We start from the raw sequence: 25,561 nt of genomic DNA, 5'->3' as shown, positions 1-25,561 counted from the left end.
TATTAAGGCCAAATCTTCTGAGTTAATCCAAAATAAGTTCCTATTTCAATATGTGTTTTGCAGAAAACCACTGAGAATTTTCTGGTCCGAGGAAAACATTCCTTTTTGAATGCAAGTTCTTGCTAAAATTCAAAGCCTTCATTGTAGGTATAGTATTTTGTTACTTCAATTGGCACATCTTTCCAAGTTCAGTGGTGAAATGAGACCAACGCTTTTTGACTTTGAGTAAAATAATGTTTTAAAATAATTCAGTGTAATAAAGTCTAATTAAGAACTTAAAATCACATTTACTCTGGAGAAGAATGTCTCCTTCATGAGAACAAGCTGCCCTGGGACCATGGTGGGAAAATGGGAATAGAGTGGTGATATTAGGTATTGATTTCTTCTGTTTGTAAATTTATCTATTTTTTATTAACATATTTGACTCCAAAGATTATATTTCTATATACCCTGAATGATCAAATAAAATTCTGCATAAATTTCTTCAGACTTTTCTTTGACCTAGACAAACCCAGGTATAAAACTTTGCTTACAGCCTGGAACAGCAAGAAGCACATAGTAGACTTGTAAGTCATGTGGAGTAAGATAACTTTGTCAGGTAATTTTAAATATCAGATGTCTCTATACAAGATGTCAGTAAGAGAGGGTGTTTAAAACATGACATATACAATTTAGTTGGAAAAGAAAGAGAGTGAGGAGAGGAAGGGGTGATAGATATACACAGATTAGAAGTTTGAATTATACTGAGGTATTGCCAAAGTCAAATAATAGTTGTTGTGGTAGTGTTTCAGTAAGAATCCTAAAAGGATTACTATTAAGTTTAAATGTGGGAGTACTGAGTTCTAGGTGGGTAATCCAAATTCAGATATAAATGAGAAAGTTTGTAGAGAGGTCCATGGAGATTGTTCTTGGAGTGCATAAAGACAGTAAGTTAAAATGGCTTAAATATTGAATAGTCAATCTACGCTGTTATTTAAGTCATTCTAGATGACAGTAAATTATAGGATTAAAATGAAAGATTAGATCCAGTTGCAAAGTTTTCCCTGAAGGCAAGTAAGTTTTGCAGAAATGGGTCAATAAAAAGAGTAAGAAACAGCGATATAAACAAAATTGTACCTGTCTCAAAGAAGTAGTGTTTGTCTTGAGAAGACACAGTAGTAATGATCTGATATTTTCAGTTGAGAAGAAAAAGACACTGGCTCCCGACTGTGATGTATGTGCATAAGATACTAGAAAATAACCATCCTCACCTTGAGAATTTTGCAAGGAAAAGAAAGTTCAGAAGGATGAGCTACATTTCAGTTAAGGTATGGACTTGAAGAGACTAGAGCAAGTAAAGTTTAGAAGAGTTTTATAATTATGTAAGATAAAAATCAAACAAAAGAGAGAAGTCCATGATTGGGGAGAGAAAGGAAGACTGTTAGATAAAAGAAAAAGCGAACAACAACAACAACAAAAGACAAAAGACCAAAAAAAAAAAAGGAGTTCCCTTTGTGGTGCAGTGGTTAACGAATCCGACTAAGAACCATGAGGTTGCGGGTTCAGTCCCTGCCCTTGCTCAGTGGGTTAACGATCCGGCGTTGCCGTGAGCTGTGGTGTAGATTGCAGATGCGGCTCAGATCCTGCGTTGCTGTGGCTCTGGCGTAGGCCGGTGGCTACAGCTCCGATTCAGCCCCTAGCCTGGGAACCTCCATATGCCGCGGGAGCGGCCCAAGAAATAGCAACAACAACAACAAAAGACAAAAAGACCAAAAAAAAATAAAAAAAAAAAAGAAAAGAAAAAGCAGCACAAAGCAGAATGGGAATAAAAGTGCCAAAGATAATTCGGAAGAGGTGTCAGTGATAGTTTAGGGAAGTGAAATATAGTGGGCTTGGAATGACTTTTGTTTATAAATTGGTGGGTATTTATACTTTATAGCATGTATATAAATTCTATAAGGATGATCTTGGAATGTGGGATCAGGTGTTCCTTTTCACTTGGTCCACTGTGGCAGGTACTGAGATTGAAATGCACGTGCAAGACATGGTTGCTATGAACTCTGAGGCTTAAATGCTCAACTTTGAACTTGGAAAGCAAGCAAGTAGGAATAAGAAAGTTGGTGTCTGAAATACATGAATAAACAGCAGAGTGGGGTGAAACTTTTTGAGAATGTACATAACATGATAGCATAGCATGATGGTTTAATATGAGTAAATTTGGTTTAAAAGAAAGATGCAACACAAATGTTTTGTATCAATGTATCCTGATTCTAGTTCACATGTAAATGAACTTAGAATCTTATTTAATGATTCTGATTCAGTATGTTAGGGGTAGGGATCATGACACTGCAATTCTAACAATTCCTGAATGATGTTGAATATCTGATCCCTGCACCACACTTAGAGTAAAGTTGCTATGGCTTATGAAGCTCAAGTATTATTTCTAAGGACAGTCAGACATATGGAAAGTTTGAGTTGTCCTTTAAGTGGTCTCACTATTATATCGTCTCAGAAGTTAAATAAAAAATAAAAAAGGGAGGAGGAAATCAAGTGCCACTATGTACAACTCAAAGGGATTACACTGCAGGACATAACCAATAATAGTTATGGTGGGGGGAATTATGGTTGGTTGGAAAACGGAGGAATATTTTCAGTGATGTTATAGATCGTGCATTACAGGTGGGTCAAGAGCTTTAAGAGTTGTCAATAGCTCTAAATATTTGATTTTCCAGATCATTATGAAGTAGATTTGCAATATAACTTATAAATACTATCAGGTATTTTTCTTTATTCTTTCTGTCTTTTCTAAAATAAATCCTTCATTTTCTCCCATCGTGGGCTGCTTTGGGATCTCAAACATATTTATTTTATACTCCTTCTGTAAAGATTGTCTTTCTGTTATAACACACATTTTCATTAAAATATACCAAATTTGGGATCTTCCTATATAATATTACTGTTCTTACCTAAGTTTTATATCAAATTTGGATTCTGTGAATTTATGTTTGGCACTTGCCATCAGCCTCTACATGGAGTAAAACATGAGCCACTGCAAGTACAAACCCGCAGATTCCCTGAGTGGAGCTCAGGGTGGAGACCAGGAGTGAGGCACCCTGTGCTCTGGGAAAACTGGGAGAACAGGCTTTCAGATAGTCAGATATTTATAGGAGATTTTATGTGCCCAATTCTTGCTTCTCCTCATATCCAGAAAAACGCTAAAATCCTTCATGCTGATGTCTGCTCCTTGTGACTGGTAGTAGTCTTCAGGAGATCAGCAACAAATTTTGTAAAATGTGTGTATGCTGCGTGCACCCCCCCCCATCTTTGTCCTTTGTGTCTTGTCGTTTGTCCATCCTGTTATTCCCCATTTTCCTCCTTGGGTGCAGAAGGGTATTTTAGCCCAGTTTGTAGTTAAGGGTAAAGGGTGTCTCCAAGGGTGAGAGCCAGTGAGTCCTGCAGGCTGTGAAAACTCAGGATACTGGCCCTGATAAAGGGAGGTGCAGATCAAAGGAATGACTTCAGTGAGCCCAGGCCTCTTTTGTTCCTGCTCCCTGCCCTTTGTTACAAAAATTCTTAGGTATCCTAGCTCCTCCCTCACTGCCTTGGAGTGGTTTCTCAGGGCTACCTGAGAAGCTGTCTCCTGGGCCTAAATCCTAATTTTGCCCCAAATAAAGCTTAACTCTCACTTTCATGTATATTTTTTCTAGTTGAAAACTCCCTTCTTTTGCTTTTCTTAAAAAATCTTATGTTTGGTATTTAATACACTTTATATTTCTCTCAGAATAATTTATTTTCTATATAGAGCAGGATTTCTCAACTCTGACAGCACAGAGGAGTTACCTGAGAAGATGTGTAAATAAACAAATGAATATATAAGACTGATTCCCTACCCCCATCCCAGATATTGATTTAATTGGTAGACTCAGTTCAAGCCAGTGTTAACAATCTCCTTCAGTGGTTTTAAGGTGAAGACAGAGATGAGAACCATGCAAATGAAAAATAGAGATGTACTATTCCTTCTTCATCCACACATTTTATATGAACTCCAGAGTCACTTAAGGGCTTTGATCAGCACCACTGCAATGTCTCAGTAGAGAAATGGCTGCAGGTAGCACAGCAGGCAGTAATAATTTCCATGAATGAAAAACTCTGTAGAAAAGGCAATCAGCAAAAACACTGAGCTCTAGTTGATAACTGTCATAAAACCCTTTTTGAAGAAGTATAGAAGAGCTTAGTCACTTGGTCCAAATAACTTGAATGCTAAATCACAGACAGCTGCGTCCATATCTTCCCCCATTGTTTCATTCATGAATAAACACACACAGTAATAAACTACTGTAAATAAAATTAATCACATATGCTTATGCACATAATAGAAGCCTGCTGAATGTCAGTCTGTTTTGAATCTATGGATCTGTTGAAACAGTCTTTGTGGGTAAACATTCACAGATGGGCATATTTTCTCTATTAAAAACACCTGCAAAAGGGTACTGGAAAAGTTTCAAAAAACTTGAATGATTTTAAAATTTATTTTACACCACCTGGTGATTGATGAGTTTTGCAGTTTTTTCCTTAAGAACCTTGTATTAGAACATTATGATTAGTTCACTGATGCCATCAGAAGAACCAATTAAAGGTGACTCGTGTTGCTTTCCTTTATTCCTTTATGTATTAATTTCTTCTTTTCTTTGCTTAGTCATTAATTACTATATAGAAAGATCTCTGCAAATAAGTAAACAAAGTATAAATAATTCTGCCCCAATAATATTTAATTCATATCACCCATTCTGATGAATAAAATTAACTAATGTAGAAAGTTGAACAATTACTTTTACTTAATTTACTTACTGATAACTTGAAACTCAATCTTTTTCTCTAGGCTCAGTAATACCCTACATAGATTTTCAGATATTTAATTAATACAAAAGAAGAAAGGAAGCCTCCTCATACTTATTTCCACTTATTATCTCTTCACTATACCTGTTCCACTCTGGCTCTATCATATATCCTTAAATTTACTCTTGAGTTGTATACAGGTTCTGAAGAGAGGAGACCCTATGAAGTTCTGAACTTCCAACATTGTTATGACTATTGCCAAGCACAAAAGTAAAACAAGACCACTCAGTTATGATACCCACAATGGAATATTACTCAGCCATAAAAAAAGAATGAAATAATGCTATTTGCAGCAACATGGATGGAACTAGAGGTTATCATACTAAGTGAAGTAAATAAGACAGAGAAAGACAAATATCATATGATATCACTTATATGTGGAATCTAAAAAAATGTTACAATTGAACATATTTACATAACAGAAAAAGACTCACAGAACTTGTGAACAAATTCATGGCTACCAAAGGAGAAAGGTGGGGGGGGGATAAATTAGGATTTGGGAATTAACATATATATACTACTATATATAAAATAGGTTATCAATAAGGACCTACTGAATAGTACAGGGAAGTATATTCAAACTTGTAATAACCTATAATGGTAAAGAATCTGAAAAAGATTCTTTTATATATATATAACTGAATCACTTTGCTGTACACCTTAAACTAATACAACACTGTAAATCAACTATCCTCTAACAAAAATAAAAATTAAAAGAAACACAGGACCACTAGCATATTGATGAGATAATAATCCCTCTCTTCAAATGTATTTTTATTTTATAACTAAAGCTATATACTTCTGCTGTGCTAGAACAAAACCATATTTGTTTTTTAATGGATGTTTTTCAGTTTTCATCTGTCTCTCTTTTTTGAAACTATTTGATGAAACAAAGAAAGAAATTCTTGTTGAGTTGCATTTTAGAGGATCTATCTTGTGTTCTAATAGTCCTCTTGAACATATTTCAATTTAAGAGAGATTAGGGCACATCCCTAAATCTCTGGAGTATATATTTCGTGGTGGAGCGAATCCATGAATAAATATTATTGAAAGGTATGGTGTTTGACTTTGTTTTTATTTGATGGATGCAAATTGTATTTAAACTTCCACCAGGAATAATATAAAGGACAAATGAAAGTTTCATTTTATTATATGCTTAGCATAAAGCTTTGGTCTGTTAAATGTCAATTACATCACTAATTTGTATGTTGATAAGTTCATTGTGATTCTCAAAATAAACAATAAAAATACTCTATTAAAATCTACAGCTGTAATCATGGTCTAAATACTCATAATGAATTAAATGTTAAAAAGCTGCTCTAAGGTTAGCATTACTATAGGGATAATGTCTCTGAGTTAGGAAGTAGAACAATCATTGTCAAAATAAGTATCTAAGGTTACTTGGTACTTGAATAAAAAATATATTTTCTCAGATGGTAACGATCTTGTAAGCCTTTTTCTCAAATGTCTATATTAACCTCATTGACCAAGGATCCAATGAATTGCTAAAGTACTCAGTTTTAGTTACACATCTTTTATTTCTACACATAGACCAAATATCATTTAAATACATTAAATTACAAAGAAGATGCGCCCGCTCAAAATCTATGTTAACTGCTATTTTTAGCAAAGTGATGAGCTAAATGATTATCAACCACAAGGGACCAATGTCTTCTAAAACATGTTTTCTAAGATGGGGGTGGGAGAACCGACAGTGGGAGAATGTACTCTGAAACAGAAGTGAAAATAACTGTAACGTAGTTCAAATCCCTTACATAATTTAATCCTAAAGAGCAACTCTGTAGAGTTAGTATGCTATATAATTCTCATTTTTATGATGAGGACACTAAGCCATAGAGATTGTGTTGTCCCAGGTTGAACAGCTAGCAAGCTACCAGATCAGGGATATAGTCTGACTGTAAGGTAATAGATGCAATGTGTTTTTCTAGGATAGAAATACATCGCTATTAAATAAGCCATTTGCAGATGTGGCCCCTTTAGGAGTTATTTTATTTCTAAAGAAGTTATAGTATTCTAGAAGCTCTGGAATACCTTGTCATCAGAGAGCGTTGCTTATAGGTAAACAACTGAGGAAGATAATTAAAAATTTAATTGGTAGATTTCAGTGAATGTCAACTCAATCATTTGGTTTCAAAGGTCATGTATTCATTCATTCACTCATTCATTCATTTATGAGTTTTGTTTTTGTTTTTGTTTTTGTTTTTAGTGCTGCAGGTGCTGTATATGGAAGTTCCCCAGGCTAGGGGTCAAATCAGAGCTACAACTGTAGGCCTACACAACAACAGCAATGCCAGATCCAAGCCGCATCTGTGACCTATACCATGGCTTGTGGCAACGCTGGATCCTTGGCCCACTTAGTGGGACTGAACCCACATCCTCATGGAAACTAGTCGAGTTCATTTCTGCTGAGCCACCATGGGTACTCCTGAGATTTATTTTACAGATAACATTATTTTATAACTATGTAAGTTCCCTGTGTACAACAGTATATTTCCACTTCTGTATACCCTACAGCATGCTTACCATTAAAAATTTAGTTTCCATACATCACCATACAATAGAGCCCTTTTATTCATTTCACTTCCCCATACCTCCATATTCTGTTAATCACTACTCTGTTCCCTGTATCTGTTTGTTTTGTTCATTTATTTTTTTTATTTTCACCATATGCATAAAAAATACAGTATTTGCCTTTAATTGACTTATTTCACTTAGCATAATACCCTCAAGGTCCATTTAATTAGCACAATTTTATCTTTATTTAAATAGCTGAGTGGTGTTCCATTTATCCATTAATGAGTACGTAGGTTGTTTCCATATCTTGGCTATAACAAATAATGCTGTGGTGAACACAGGAGTGCATTTATCTTTTCGAATTAATATTTTTTGTATTGTTTGGATAAACACCCAGAGGTGGGCTGGCTAAATCATACTGCAGTTCTATTTTTAATTTTTTGAGGAACCTCCATACTGTTTTCCATAGGAGATACAGCAATTTACATTCCCACCAACATTGTGTGAGGGTCACCTTTTCTCCACACCCTTGTCAATATTTCTTGCCTTCTTGTAAGAACTACTATAACAGGCATGAGTTGATATCTCATTGTAGTTTTGATTTGCATTTCCCTAATAATTAGTGATGTTAAACATCTTTTCGTGTGCTTATTGGCCATCTATGTGTCTTTGGAAAAGTATGACTTCACATTCTCCGCCCAATTTTTTTTCATTTTTCTTTTTTCTTTTTTTTAATTTTATGACCACACCTGTGGCATACAGGAGGTTCCTGGGCTAGGGGTCAAATCAGAGCTTCAGTTGCCAGCCTACACCACAGCCGCAGCCACACCAGATCCAAGCCACATCTGCAACTTATGCTGCAGCTTGCAGCAATGCCAGATTGTGAACTCACTGAGCCAAGCTAGGGATCAAACTTGCATCCTCACAGAGACTATGTCATGTTCTTAACCTGCTGAGCCATAACAAGAACTCCTCCTCTGCCCATTATTTAATTCGTTTTCACTTGTATGTTTTCTCTATATATTTTGGATATTAAACTCATATAGGATATAAAATTTTTAATTATCTCCTCCCATTCAGTAAGTTGTCTTTTTGCTTTTTGATGGTTTTCTTCACTGTGTGGAAGCATTTTAGCTTTATGTAATCTCATTTGTTTATTTTGCTTTTGTTTCCAAGCTCTGAGGAGACAAATCTAGAAAGATATTGCTAGCACCATGTCAAAGAACATATTGCTATGTTTCCTTCAGGAGTTTTATAGTTTCAGGTCTTACATTCAAGTCCTTAATACATTTGAGTTGATTATTGTATGTGGTGTGAGATAATGGTCTAGTTTCTTTTTTCTTTTCTTTTCTTTTTTTTTTTAAGCTACCCAGTATTCCGAACACTATTTATTGATGAGACTATTCTTTCTCCATTGTACTATTTTTTGCTTCTGTCAAAAAATAATTGTCCATACATGTGTAAGTTTCTTTCTGGGCTCTCAATTCTGCTCCACTGTTATGTTCCACTCCATTATCTTTCTGTTAACATCATACTATTTTGTTTGCTATAGCTTGACAATAAACCTGAAATCAGAGTATGACACCTCCAGCTTTGTTATTTTTCTCATGATTACTTTGGCTATTAAGGATCTTTGATGCTGCCATATAAATTTTAGAATTTTTTGTTCTATTTTTGTGAAAAAACATTCTTGCGATTTTCACAGAGATTACAATGAATCTGTAAATTGCTTTGAGTAATAAAGACATTTTAGCAATGTTAATTATTCCAATACATGAGCATAGAATAGCTTTCTATTTATTTATGTCTTCTTCATTTTCTTTCAACAATGTCACATAGTTTTCAGTGTGTCTTTGACCTTCTTGGCAAAATTTATTCCTAGGTATTTTATTCTATATGTTGCAATTGCAATTGGAATTGTTTTCTTAATTTTTCTGCTAGCTAACTATATTCTGCTAGCTAACTATATTCTATATTCTTAATTTTTCTGCTAGCTAACTATATTCTATATTCTATGATGATTTCATACAAAATGAATTTGAAACTTTACTGTTAACGTATTTTTGCAGAGTCTTTAGGGATTTCTAAATATAAAATCATGTTATCTGCAAATAGTGAAAGTTTAACTTCTTCCTTTCCAATTCAGATAGCTTTTCTTTATTTTTCTTGCCTTCCACTCCAGCTAATACTTCCAAAATTTTGTTGAATAAGAGTGGTGAGCATGAGTATCCTTGTCTTCATCATGGTTTTAGAGGGATAATTTTCAGTTTTTCAACACTGAGTATGACATTAATGTAGGTTTGTTATAAGTGACCTTATTTTAATGCTGATGTACATCCTTCTATACACACTTTATTGAGTTTTTGTCACAAATGGTTGTTTAATTTGTCAAAGGCTATTTCTGTATTTATTGAGATGATCACATGGTTTTGAACCTTGTTAGTGTGGTTTATATCGATTTATTTGCAATTTTGAATCATCTTTGCTTTCCTAGAATAAATCCTACTTGATCATGATCCATGATACTTCTAAGATATTGCTGTATTTGGTTTGCTAATATTTTGTTGAAGATTTTTTGTGTCTATGTTCATCACACATATGTGTTGCAATTTCCATTTTTTTGTGTTGCCTTTGTCTAGTTTAGCTATGTGGGTGATGTTTGCCTCATAAAATTAGGAGGTATTCCTCCCTCTTCAATTTTTTGGAATAGTTTGAGAAAAATGCATATTAAATCTTGTTTTAATGTGTGATAGAATTCACCTGTGAAGCCATCTAATTCTGAACTTTTATTTATGATTTGTTTTTTGCCTTTTTGTCTTTCTAGGACTGCACCCACTGCATATGGAGGTTTCCAGGCTAGGTGCTGAATCTGAGCTGTAGCTGCCAGCCTACACCACAGCCACAGCAATGTGGGATCCGAGCAATGTCTGTGACCTACACAACAACTTACAGCAACACTGGATCCTTAACCCACTGAGCAAGGCCAGGGATCAAAACTGGGTCCTTGTGGATGCTAGTCAGGTTCATTAACTGCTGAGCCACGATTGGAGCTCCTGAACTTTTATTTTTTGAGAGATTTTGGTCAGTGTTTTAATCTCTGTAGTAATGGTTAATACATAAACTTTCTATTTCTTAATGATTCCATCTTGAATATTCTGACTAAGAATTTGTCCATTTCTTTAGTTATTCAACTTGTCTATAGCTCCTCATAATATTCTCTTATAGTCCTTTGTCTATGATAGCTGTTGTGATAGTCCTCTTTCATTTATGATTTATTTATTGGAGCTTTTTATCTTTTTTTCTTCATGAGTCTAGGTAAAGACTTTTTAATTTTATTTATTTTTTCAAAGAATCAGTTCTTACCTTCATTTATCTTTTCTACTGTCTTTTTAATCTCTATTTCTGCTTTGATCTTTACTATATACTTGCTTATACTGACTTTGAGCTTCATTTATTCTTCTTTTTCTAATTCCTTTAGGTGTAAGTTTAGATTGTTTATTTGAAATTTTTCTTGTTTCTCAAGATAAGCTTGTATTGCTACAAACTTTCCTTCTAATATTGTTCTTCTGCTTTTTGTATCTAGTAGATTTTAGCATGTTGTATTTCATTTTTTTCTTCCAGCATCTTTTTAAATTTCTCCTTTGATTTCTTCATTGAAATAATACTTGTTAGTAGCATATTGTTTTTGTCTCCACATAATTGATTTTCCAAACTTTCTTATTTTAGATTATTTCTAACTTCGTAACATTGCTTTTGTAAAAGAGGCTTGCTATAATTGGAATCTTCTTAAACTTACTGAGACTTGTGTCCTAACATATGGTTTATCCTTCAGGAAGTTCCATGTACACTTGGGAAGAATATGCATTTTGCTGCATTTGCATAGAATGTTCTGTATAAATTTATCAAATCCATCTGGGCCAATGTTTCACTTGAGGCTGCTGTTTCTTGGTTGACTTTCTTTTTTTTTTTTTGTCTTTTTGCCATTTCTTGGGCTGCTCCAGAGGCATATAGAGGTTCCCAGGCTAGGGTTGAATCAGAGCTGTAGCTGCCAGCCTACACCACAGCCACAGCAATGCAGGATCCAAGCCGTGTCTGCAACTTACACCAGAGATCATGGCAATGCCGGATCCTTAACCCAATGAGCAAGGCCAGGGATCGAACCCGCAACCTCATGGTTCCTAGTTGGATTCATTAACCACTGAGCCACGATGGGAACTCCTCTTGGTTGACTTTCTGTCTGGGTGATTATCCACTGATGTAAGCAGGGCATTAAAGTCCTCTAATATTGCGTTGCTGTCAATTTATTCTTTTAGGTCTGTTAATAATCATTTTACATATTTTGTTTCTCCTATGTTAGGTGCATATACATTAATGACTGTTAGGTCTTCTTGATGAATTATCCACTTTCTCATTATATATTCTCCAGTTTTACCTCTTGTTAACTCTTTGGCTTGAAGTCAAAATATTTTGTTAGATATGAGTATTGCTACACTTGCTTTCTTTGGATGATGCTTGCTTGGAGTATCTTCTTCTATACTTTCATTTTTAACCTGTTTGCCTTTAAACTGAGGGGCATCTCATGGAGGCAGCATATAGTTTGGTTTTTTTTTTTTTTTTTTTTTTTTTTAACCTATCCAGCCGCTCTGTATCTTTTGGTAGATAAATTCAATCAATTTACATTTAGGGTGATTACTGATAGTTGAGGACTTAGTTCTATCATTTTATCGTTTGTTTTCTAGTTGTTCTGTAAGCCACTGTTTCTTTTTCCATTTAATTCTCTCTACCATTTTGGCTTGGTGGTTTTCTATGATGTTTTTTCTCAATTTTCCCCTTTTCAATGTTTTGTGTCTCTGCTCTAGACTTATATTTTGTGGTTACTGTCAGGTTTGTTTGAAATGTCTCAGATAAAATAGTCTTTTTTCTGCTGATAACATCTTATTTTAATTATCATATAGAATAGATATAGGAAGTAATCTAACTCTGCCTCATCCAGAATCTACTAAGCTAGTTTCTTCCCACCTCTAATTAACTTTTAATCAATAATTCTTATGATTTACATAAGCATCTTAAATCATATTAATATATACATAATCATAGTCTATTCAAAAAGATTTATATGGATGGATACAAAATAAGTAACCCGAGAAATATTTTAATGGAATATCATCGAATTTGACTTTACCAAAGTTAGCTTTCTTACTATTTTGTGGAAATTTTACTATTCATTTTTATCTGTCCCTCTATTAAAGGCATTCCAGTGCATCAGAAAACAAAAGTAAGATACTATCTAAAAAAATGGCCCTGTTAAAATATTAACTTAATGAAAAGAGAAATACAGTGTTCTGTAACTCTTACCCTATCACACATCTGAATCTGCTTTTCTAATTTTAGAATACAAGACATGCCAAAGAAAATATGATTGAAGAATGGAAAATTAAATTACAAAGTTGCGTCTATATAATGGTATTTTAAAAAAATGGAATTTTAATAGACTATAAGAGAATAATATTTGAAAAAGGCACATCAAGACCAAGAAGCTACATGGAAAGTGAAGCAGTACATGGAATATGATTTTTACTTGAATCTGGTTAAGGAATAATTTTCCAAAAGTTGTCTGTAAAATTTTAGAAAACGTGGAGTTTCAGATATATGTTTGCCATTGGGTATGAGGCTTGGTGTAAAAATCACTGAATTCTTCCTTACCGTATTTTCAATTGATGAAAAACTCAGGTCATAATGGTTTGCCAATTTTTAAAAGTTTGAAGGTCAAAAAGATTATTACAAGAATAGTCTTCAGACTACCATGTAAAACAGATTATCTATATTTTGGGGTATAAAGAAGCAGAACTTGGTAGTTACCACTGATAACTTTAAAATATATGGATTTTATTTATGAATTGTACATTTTCTAGTACTAAAAAAATAGATATACCCAAAGAGATTAAAGGAAGAGAAAGGAAATATCAAAATTAACATTTCCATGGTGACATTTAAAATAAACACTAAAATATGTGAATTAACATGGGCTAAATTATTTAAAATACCAAGGGTAATGTTAGCACAAGTTTTTCTTCTCATGAAAAGTTTATATTTAGAACTGTAGAAGTTCCTGCTGTACACATGTAAAACTATTCTGAAGAAATTAATCAAGCCTGTTAAAAATTCCTAAATTTTTTTAGACTTTATTTTCAGTCACACAACATATTTAAGAGTCAATACTATAGAAGAAAAGTAAAATTGACAATTTAATATGCTTGGTGCTAATTAAGATTCCATAAAATTTATTTCTAAATTAAAATTTTCCGTTGTATTTAATCCCATTAAAAATAAACTTTAACTCATTTAAAGAGACTGAAATTTTAGTATTGATGTAATTTTGATAATATGGGTTGATCAGAGCTCAGCTCCATTTTCTCAACGCTCGAAACTTTTTTTTCTTTTAAGCAGAAAAAATGTATTCCTTTTAAGGACAATTAAACCACATTCAAGGCCTTAAACTTACAGACACAAACCAAAGTAGCCTTTAAAACATGATATATTGAGGCACAAGGAAGACAACAAGGGGATGGCTTGCCATCTAAGGCTTACACCTAATTGGTGCAATTGACAGCTGAACTATGCTAGTGTGTGGGCACAGGTGAAGGTTGGCACTTATCTGCAGAACCAAAGAACAGCTGTAAACATGAGAAATCAATTGTGGCTCCTGAGAAAGAATCTTCATTCACATTCTGTAGAAGCTACATGGCAAGGACAGTTGTTCCATTCTATTTATATTGCTTCCTTTTACTTACATCTAAAAACTTCCTCCATTTGTAGCTAAAAGCTAACTTTTTCTCAATTATTATGACATAATTGAAAGTGATATCTGTCCAACAAACTGTATAAATTCAGGAAACCGATTATGGGGGGATATTAATGTTTAAAATTTTTCCATTCACCATTTTTATAAAGGTTAAGTTTACACATAAAAAAAAAATTGTATAAAATTGTTTTACCTTTTTTTTTTTCTTTTGTCTTTTTTTGGGCCACATCTGCAGCATATGGTAGTTCTCAGGGTAGGAGTTGAATTGGAGCTACAGCTACTGGCCTAACCACAGTAACTTAGGATTTGAGCCACGTTTGTGAATTACATCACAGCTCATGGCAGCAATGGATCCTTAACCCACTGAGCAAGGGCAGGGATTGAACCCACATCCTCATGGATACTACTCGGGTTGTTACTGCTGAGCCACTACAGGAACTCCAAAATTGTTTTACTCTCAGTTAATCTATGAATATCTTGGAAGTGCTAGTAGTCATACATTTCAAACAGAGCAAATCAAACACTAAATATCATATCCAAGATCCTGTTAAAAGAAATCACATGTATTGTATAGGCGCTTTAGAGGGGTTGAAAATTAATTGATGGCCTTTGTTTAAAACTTAGTTTTTCAGCATTGCATTTAAAAAATTTCTAAACTGAAGAAGTGATTCTTTTGTATTGCATTAGTGTGTAAGCAATTTTACATCATGAAATCACAGTAACATGTTGCCTTCAAATGCCTGTACTTGCAATCTTGAATTTTGTACACTGTGAAATTATAAGGCATATTAAAGGGTATGAGATTGATGTATATTGCTCTTTAATCTTGTAGTATTCTCTTCCTTCCTCTTCATTTCTGAATTTTATTACATATTTCTGCAAATTCCTGGTGATTGTTTGCAAGCATGGATAGGTCCCACCTGTCTGTCCTAGATTTCAAAAACCCTAATCTATTAAGAATTGGGCTAAAATCTTAGTTTTTTTTTTTTCATTTAACTGGTAGCTATGAAGTTTCTGATGATATTTACCTTAAGATGCACCCTAATTGTTGTAATAACTAAAATATCTGAATGTAACAGAAATAAGGGAATGTATCTCAGAAACAGAATTTAGTTTTTACAACTTGATGTTGCAGAAGAAAACACTGCATAACTCATAGCTTGATGTCATGCCTTCCCAGTAGAGAATTCAGGCAAATAAAATGTTTTGTTCCAGCTACGACAGGAAACCAAATGAATGAATGAAAATTAGAAAGATGTTGGGTCACAGCAAAAAAAAAAAAAAAAAAAAAAAAAAAAAAAAAAAAAAAGCAAAAACTTAGGAGTTCCCTTCGTGGTTGAGCAGTTAGTGAACCTGACTAAGATCCATGAAGATGTAAGTTCAATCTCTGGCCTCTCTCAGTGTCTCAGTGAGTTATGGATCCCGCATTGCCATGAGCTGTGGTGTAGGTCGCAGATGCAGCTTGGATCCCACATTGCTGTGGCTGTGGTGTAGGCCAGCAGCTGTAGCTCTGATTGGACCCCTAGCCTGGGAAGCTCCATATGCCATGGGTGTGGCCCTAAAAAAAAAGGAAAGAGGATGGGTCATGAAGATACAAACAAAGCTTATAATTTCATTTATTTTTAAGTAAATCAATATTTATTACTATAAAATATAATCCTAATACTCTTTTGGTTTAAATAATATACCTCAGCCTATTAAAACTCTTAAGGATGAAATATTTACATCTTCAGTTGTCAATAAAAGAACTGAAAACCTGGATATTATAATTGTTTTATCACATGGAATTTCAGTCCCAAAATCTGAAATGACTAAGTTGTATGTAAATGCTAATATCAATAACACTTTTAAAAAGAGCACTGTGAGAAGTATATCATATGACTGACAAATAATACAGATAAGTAATATGACGTACTAAATATAGCAAAATCTTTTTAAATAATGTATTCATTTAACACACTGAGCAATATACATACATATCCTATAAACTATATATCTGAATATACACATTTTCCTCTTAAAAATACAAACTTGGACAAACAGTATATATTCAAAATTGTGTATTTAAAATTCCTTCCAAAATCCCATGTTTGGATAGCAGTGTCTTTTTTTTTTTTTTTTTTCACTTGCAAAATCCATTGATTTGGAATCCAACCACCTGCTACAGCAGATGAGCACCTCTTCCTCTCTGAAAGGAGAATGCCTCAAACTGTGCTTTGGATCTCTTTTTGGCTATCTTCTCTCCCACTACTTATTATCTATTCTGTCTCTTCAATATGTAATCAGACTCATGCAATCGCATTCTTCTCATTTTTGAAAACATGTCGAAGCGCATCATTCCAAAAATCAGTATCAACAACAGCAGAGGCAATGACAACAAAACTCTGTAAATCCCACTTCATCCTCGACTTCCCAAACTGAAGTGAGCCTTCCTTCATGACTAATGTTCTCAAAACATTTGATTATTTTGATTCTGACATCTACATGACTTGCAATTTATTGCACTCATTTCTATCTCATGACCAAAACAGTTCTACTACTGAATCAAACTATGGCCTCTGTGTCACAAAAACCAACATTTGTTCTACTACAGAGTATTGTTCCTTCCTCTTCTATTCTTGAACTCCCATTTGCTCTTTCTTCTCTTTCACAATATTCTCATGATTTTCTTACCACCTCACTGAGCCTCCATTCAGTCTCCTTTGCAGACTTGTTTTCAACTGCACTACCATCATAAATTGAGTCCCTCTAGACCATAGACCTAGGAAGAACTATCAATCTATATCCTCTCTCTGGGATGATCTTATTCATATCCTTTGTTTCAAAATCCACTTACAGACATAAAACTTGCAAAATATCAGTTCTGATCCCTCCTCAGAACTCATGATGGAAAATGCCTGTTCAGCATCTCTATTTAATGTCTTAAAAACACCTGACTCTCAATATTCTAAAGCATAGCAAAAAATTTACATCTCCCTCTGCAAACAGCTTATATGGTTACCTATTAATAAGACATTTCCAACTATCCTGTTATATATGATAGAAGCTGAGGCAATATTATTTGAATATTTCTCCTATAGCCCTGCCAAAACCAGGCCCAGCATCAAACCCTATTGGTATGGCCTAAATTATATCTATTAAATCTAACCATCTCTCTTGATAATATATTTTCTCCCCCTTCTTTTTTCCCTGTACCTCCATAACCACACATTCAAAGTAATTCAACTTACAAGTTACCATCGTGTATCTTCTAGAATATTAGTTATTCTCCCCAATCTACTTCTCCCTCTTCTATTTTATTCCCCATTTCTGCATTCAGAATTCTAAACTGCAAATATGATGAAAAGTCCTTTTTTAAGATATTTAAATTGTTCTCCAATTATCTTATACATAAAAATCTTAATATTTGCCTCATGAAATGCTGTGTGATTTGACCTCTACTTGTCCCCAGCAGTGACAAGGTGATACCATGATTAATACAAACACTTCCAATAAACTTATTTATCAATGTATACAATATATTCAGAAAAAAGGAATAAGTCATATCTACATCTAGATAATTTTTCATGTAATCACAAATACAAATACAATGTTCTTGAGAAAAAGAAATGTTGAATTAAATTTCTAGGCGGAAGATGGAGTCCTTCCTGGGGTGCCACATCAGCAAAGTGAACTTTCCTGTTCCTGTAAATGCTCTCTTAATCAGAAACGAAATCTCCAATCAGTCACCCCAAACACCAAGCCAACTCTGGGCTTATATCCTGGTCCCTTGATCTTTCTAAAAATGGTCAGATATGTAACTCCAGCCAACCATACTGTCTTTGCATTCTGCTTCTAACACTCCATAACACTTGCCTCATGCACACACCCCACAGGAAGAGTCCCCCACTGCTTGTAAGGCACGCTATTCCCCTAATCCATGGATTGTTTTCCCTTGAATAAAGAACAGCAAATTCATTACTAAATTGTTTCATTTTTGTCATTTGACAGAACATCAAGTGCAACCCCCGAAACTCCTCATAATTTCTCCCAGTCACCATCTGCCCCTCTCCTAAAAATTAAGCATCCTGATTATTTACATAAGAGATTAGTTTTTTCAGGTTTGAAATGTATGTAAATAGGAGTTCCCCTAATGGTGCAGCAGAAATGAATCCAACTAGGAACCATGAGGTTGCTGGTTAAATCCCTGGCCCCACTCAGTGGGTTAGGGGTCTGTCATTGCTGTGAGCTGTGGTGTTAAGTCACAGATATGGCTCAGATTAGGCTCTGCTATGGCTGTGGTGTAAGCCGGTGGCTACAGCCACGATTGGACCCCTAGCCTGAGCATCTCCATATGCCATGGGTATGGCCCTATAAAGACAAAAAAAAAAAGTATGTAAATAGCATATATTCTGTTCTAATTTCTCTTTGGCATATTTCACTCAACATGAGATTCATGTATGTTTTATGAAAAAAAGTTTATTTTCTTTGTTGATTGTGGATTAGTATTTATATTGCTTTTCTATTATCAACAATAATAATATAATTAGCATTCTTTTACATGTCTTTTGTATAACATATCCATGGGTTGTGTGTGTTATTTATACAAATAAGAGTGAAATTTAAGGGACAGTATATTTATATACTTGTCTCCATGATGGTTTTATTTCAAAATGGTTTTACTAATTCTTCTGTCTATTAGAAGTTTATAAGGACTTCCACCTTTACAACTTGTATTTTCAGTATTTTTCATTTCAGTCATCCAAGAGGATGTACACCCTCTTAATCAGCAAAAATGTTGGGTAGCTATTCATATGCCTATTGACTATTTGCATATTTTAAATAAATAGCTGTTATGAGGTTAGGGAAGTTCCTTTTTGTTTCTGATTTACAAAAAGTTTTGATCATGATGGTTATGAAATGTATAAAGTGCTTTTCCAGCATCTACTGAGGTAATCATATGTTATTTCTTTTTTATTTTGTTAATGTGATATATTTATTGACTTTTAAATGTTAAACCAACCTAGAATTCCTGGGTATATATTTGGATTCAGTTTGCTATTATTTTGCTTATAATTTTTACATCAATGTTTATAAGAACAGTTAATTTCACCCATGCTATTTTATAAGAACTGTCCACAAATTAAACAAAGATTTTTTTTCCCCCTCTTCCCAATACAACAGTCAGGACATGAAAGATTCTTTTAAGACAACTTTTTCATAGTGGGTTTATTTTTTTCTCCCATTTTACAATGAATATGTCTCTATTTGTGATCCTACTTCTATAAAATCTTCCCCTATTAGATTCCTTAATATGGGCAAATGTAATTTTCTGAATTATTTTCCCTGCAGAGACTGAAAAAGAGATATCTAAATTTACTAGAGTTTAGCTGGTATCCTAAGGGTGGAAGCTGGCTAGGATAGAGATAGACAATACTGCACCAAATATATTTGTCCTCTCTACAGAGCATAAAAATGTTATTGGGATATTACTGGTCAACCAGGATCCATGTTATCTTGGCTCATGTATATTTATTTAGGTGTGGCTGTATGATTAAGCCCTGGACAAAGGATCATGTGCACAAGTGACCCATGAAATTTCCAGATTTTGACCTTAAAAATCTCTCACACAGTCATTTAATTATTTTCTTCTGTCTCCTGGGTCAGTGTCCATGTGTTGACAATGCCAGACTCACAAGATGTTAAGAGACTAAATCCCTGAATCTTCACCTCAAGCTGAGTCTCCAATATCACTGAGTCTCCAATATCACTGGTTTAAGTTTTCACACTTAAGTTTTCACACATTTAAAAGGAAACCTGGTTATCATAATCTGCAGTTAGTTTCTTCTCCTTTTATGGTATGTATGCCCACTGTCCTGCTCCTGCATTTGTGTGGTGCCCTGAAAAGTCGTAAGAACTCCTCCATCCCAGTGGGAGATGTTTAAGACCATACTGTTTGTATCTGAAATGTGGTCATCCATTATCTGCTTAGATGGGAGGTTTTCACTCCATTCTCTTGTTGTAAACATCTATTCTGATCTCATTTTTTTAAACTTTTATGACATAAAATTACCTGATAAAAGTTGCTTTTTACTATCATTTTCATTTTCTCATCTGTCTGGCTACCTAGACTTTTAAATACTTGCACGAATATAAAATTTTCCTTGCTTACTTGTTTTTATATTTCATGTGCCTCCTTGACCAATGTTTCTCCTAGACAGTATTCTGTTGCTTAGATTCATAAATGCAGCCTTACTTTGACCCCTGGGATTTTTTTTTTTTTTTTTCACATTTTCTCTAAGCATTTTCTCCATTTTAGCCAGTTCCCCAGTACATGCCTATTCATTAAAATTTTATCTTCAGTTCTGGTAATAGTGTGTCAATATGCATATAATATATAAAATTACATGGTCTAAAATGTGTATAGTAGCATCTCAGAAGGAGATAAGAGAATGAATGGAACCTATAAAATATATGAAGAATTAATGACTAAGAATGTTCTCCAAATGATGAATATCATAACCAACAGACTCAAAAAGCTTGGTAACATAAATTAAATCACATCTAGTCACATCATAGTCAGAATGCTGAAAACCAAATACAAGTAGATAACCATAAAAGTCACCAAAGTTAAGAGACTTTATTTCAAAGCAGCAAAAGAAAGACTAGTGGTTTTCTTAACAGAAAACCTGAAGGTAGTAGACAATGGAATAGCATCTTGAAAATGCTGAAAATGACAACAAAAATAATAGCAGCAACAACAATAATAGCACATTTATCAACCTGGAATTGTGTACTTCTCAAAATAGCTCTCAAAAGTGAATTGACATTAATAAACAAAAAGAAAAAGTAGATTTTTTTCAACAGGTTTCCATTACAAGAGAGGGTACAGAAGAAAGTTCTTTAGGGTAAATTCAGTAATTTCAGATGGAAGCATAAAATTGAAGGAAAGAATGAAATCTGCTAAAATAGGCAAACATAATTAAATTATAGTGACGGTTTGCGGCAGCAAATATAACAACATCTTGTGTTTTTTTAATGGATAGAAGTAAAATTTATGACAAAATAATGGAAAAAAGAGAATGGGAAAACTGGAGTTAAACTATGTTCAGTTCAGTTATAATAAGTGAAGAATATAGTCTCTAGAATAACCAACAAATACTTACATAAAGTGTGTACATTAAAAATTAAAGGAAAAGCATATAATACTAAAGAAGTTAAGAAATGAATATCATGGTAAAGAACAGATGGGATAGAAACTAACAAAAAATAGGAAATAGATTAAACCCAAATATTTTAGTAATTTATATCATTATGAAATGATTTGTGTTGTCACTAATGTTTTATTTTATTTTTATGTTTTATTTTTATTTTTTTGTCTTTTTAGGGCCACACCCATGGCATATCGAAGTTCCCAGTCTAGGGGTTGAATTGGAGCTCCTGCTGCTGGCCTCCCTCCACCACAGCCACAGCAAGGCAAGATCCGAGCCGCATTTGTGAGGAACACCAGAGCTCACGGCAATGCCAGATCCTTAACCCACTGAGCAAGGCCAGGGATCAAACCTGTGTCCTCATGGATACTAGTCAAACTTGTTTCCACTGAGCCGCAATGGGAAGTCCAAGTCACTAATGTTTTTAGATTTAACTCTTAAGAGTATAAGCTTTACTATATCTAATCCATAAATCAGTCATTTGCAGTGCTGTAGTAATAAATTGACAATTCCTTAAAGTCAGGTGAAAACTGCTAAAATTCATGGAATACATAGGTCATAAAACTGGAACAAAAAAATACAGATCTAATGTAATAGTCATTATTGGTGTTCCCAAATATTTCTCTCTCACCTCTCTTCTACATACATATGTTAGTTACACTTTCAGTCCCTTTGTGGTTGGATGAGGTTCTGAACTAATCCCAACCAATGAGCTGAAAGTGAGAGTGACATAACACTTCAGGACCAGATACTTAATTATATTGTCTTAGATCCTGCAAAGTTTTGTTTTTGTTTGTTTGTTTGTTTTTCTGCCACAATGACTGGCAATCTTCCTGGTAGTAGCTGTGTTATAGCTTTGCTTTCAGAATATATTTGCAAAGCCAACCTCACAGCCACACAGCCATTTGTTATGTTCCGTCGGGGAAATATAAACTTATTTGTCACATTCCATGGTGGTAGGAGGCTGTTGGTTCTACAGCATAATTTGCAGTATACTCATGCTAAACAATGCTGTCTGAGATAACTTAGAAGTTGGAATGTAGATTAATGGCCTACCAAGCAAAAACTCTCAAAGAACCTGAAAACAGTATCTTTTAAGGATACTGGTGGCAAATAGCTGTATTTAGCATATTCAGCAACACAATAGATAAAAAATTGTTGCCCTCAGGAGGATTTGGTCTTTTTACAAGCCAAAATAAAATAGAATATACTGCAGCAAGACTGTGCCCACAAAGTTACAAAAAGTAAATGATAATAAATAAAAAATGTAAGCTCTGAACTCCACATCCTTAGTGAGTGTCCATGTGTAAGGAGCATGATTTTTAGAATCATGAACTACTACATGTAGTTCATCACTAAATACTTGTGTGAAACTGACTAACAGGAAAAAACATGAATCTCTAATGTCTTCAGTCTCTGAGATTGCAGGTTTATTAAAGCAGTTGTTTGATTCTAACACACTAAAACCCTTTATTATTATAGTCTTCATTTTCTGTTTCTGATTACTCCTTATTATCTTGCCAAAAATCATTACGTTTCCAAACACACATTTCTATTTATATTTTGACAAGTTTTTTCTCCCCACTAGGAGAGTGTATGTGTGTATATATATATATATATAATCATGTTAACAGAAATAGAAATGAGTTCCTTCAGTTCTTAGTAAATTATCCTTAATTTGGGGAGATCTCAAGTTCCACTCTCTGACATTCTATTCCTGTGTAGCAATTATGTAAATTTAACTAAATCACTTTCAATTACTATTATTTATATTTATTTAAGTTTACCGTTTTTCTCAGGGGGTATTTAATTTTCAATTACCAATCTATCTCACACTATTCTAAGATCAAGAAGAAGACACATTTATTTTTTAAAATTCTCTATCTACTGAATATAGTAAAGCTCCTAAAACATGAAAAGATAAACCCTTGTAAATAATTTCTCTTAAATTATATACTATTTCCTTTTAACTCATGAACATTTTATTATTATTGGATTCATTCATACAAATTGTTTAAACAATTTAAGTACAGGAACAGAGCTTTCTGATAAGGGAATTCCAACCTCATATGTATGAAAGTACTCATGAAAATATTTTAAATGTTTTGAATGATGCCAAATAATGCCAATTGTGATATCAAAATCAACACACGGGTCAGTATATATCAATTTGTCACTCTGTGTCCATGACAGTATGCAAAGACTTAAGGGAGATAAAGGTACCAAACAGAAGACTTATCTTCAGCTGTCAAAGTCAAAATGAGTGTACCATAGCAGGGCATAGCAGTCAGTGCTGGAGTAATACACAATGGTACACTATATTGTTACTTATCTTACATGCTTAAGTGAGTAAAAGGAGATGCTATTGACAACTACACTGGTGCAATAGGTGTAATCTGGACTGACCTGAACTAACTGGCAGATCTATATTTATTTATGATATCAGCCTGTAGTAATAAAAAAGCAAAAGTGTCCTTCCTTCATGGGGGGTGTTAACTGGTTGTTTATGGCATTTGACAGAAAAATCAGTAGATGTACCAAAAGTAAAAGTAATTACAGGTATACAAACTAGTATAAGAAAAGTCATTTTAGCAAAAAAAAAAAAAAAAAAAAAAAAAAAAAAAAAAAAAAGGAGAGATTTCTATGAGCAATTGAAAGGGTCTATTTAATACATAAAGATGGATACTTTTACAAAGTTCCCAATCTTGACAGAGGCCAATGTTATTCTTACTTTAACTTTGAGCAAATAAACTAAAGAGAAACTAAAGCTCATGCACAAGTTTACACAGATATTAAGTTGCAACACTGTATTTTACTCCCAGTTAAGATTTTTTGGCACAAGAATATGTTGTATGAGGAAGCAGTATAGGAAGTGATGAATCTGAATGCCAACCTAGTGAAAGAATATATCATTATATGCAATATTAATTCAAATAAAATTTGAATAGGAAAATAGTATGTGATTCCAATGGCAATATATTCAGACCATGCTGTACTGAATTGCAATTATGTAAGATATTTGAATTGGGGGTAAATCCTAATGTTAAAATAGTAATAGTCTCTTTAGACATGATTTTGTGGAATTTGTTACTTCATTTCTCCTGGAAAAAAAAATGTGTTCAATCAGTGCATGCTACAGATGCTACTGTTGACAAGTAACAATTATGGATAAGTCAGAGTAAAGAACACTCCTCTGTTTATAGCCTCCCATATGCCTCATATAACACTATATGAACTAGATAAAATTTATGTCAAAGTAATTTCTCAAAAAGACTATGAGTTTGCTTAATGTTTTGATGTAACAGAATAACAAACTTATATATAAGTACACTTAAATAAAGACAGATAATTGATCTTGACATAATGCATGAATTGACTTAAAATATCAACTTTGGTTCAAAACTTTAAGAATCAATACATTTTCATATATTCCTTAAAGCTGTATTTTAAAGTGCATAGCATAAACCATTTAACTGAATATATATGAAAAGGAAAAATAAATTATTTCTAGACTTCTAAGATATGTTTCTTTAATGATCCAGAAATGAGAGAATCTTCGTATTAAAAGTATACTACTGTGAAAGGGTAAATATCCTCATCTTTAATTTCTCCAATTACCTATACTTTTTTTCTTCTCACCTCCATAAGCTTTGGCCTAGAGAGACATTTAAAAGGAAACCCGGTTATCATAATCTGCAGTTAGTTTCTTCTCCTTTTATGGTATGTATGCGCACTGTCCTGCTCCTACATTTGTGTGGTGCCCTGAAAAGTCGTAAGAACTCCTCCATCCCAGTGGGAGATGTTTAAGACCATACTGTTTGTATCTGAAATGTGGTCATCCATTATCTGCTTAGATGGGAGGTTTTCACTCCATTCTCTTGTTGTAAACATCTATTCTGATCTCATTTTTTTAAACTTTTATGACATAAAATTACCTGATAAAAGTTGCTTTTTACTATCATTTTCATTTTCTCATCTGTCTGGCTACCTAGACTTTTAAATACTTGCACGAATATAAAATTTTCCTTGCTTACTTGTTTTTATATTTCATGTGCCTCCTTGACCAATGTTTCTCCTAGACAGTATTCTGTTGCTTAGATTCATAAATGCAGCCTTACTTTGACCCCTGGGATTTTTTTTTTTTTTTTCACATTTTCTC

Source organism: Sus scrofa, chromosome 8 (assembly GCF_000003025.6).
Source record: "Sus scrofa isolate TJ Tabasco breed Duroc chromosome 8, Sscrofa11.1, whole genome shotgun sequence".
Lineage (NCBI taxonomy): Eukaryota > Metazoa > Chordata > Mammalia > Artiodactyla > Suidae > Sus > Sus scrofa.
This window is presented reverse-complemented; position numbering follows the sequence as displayed.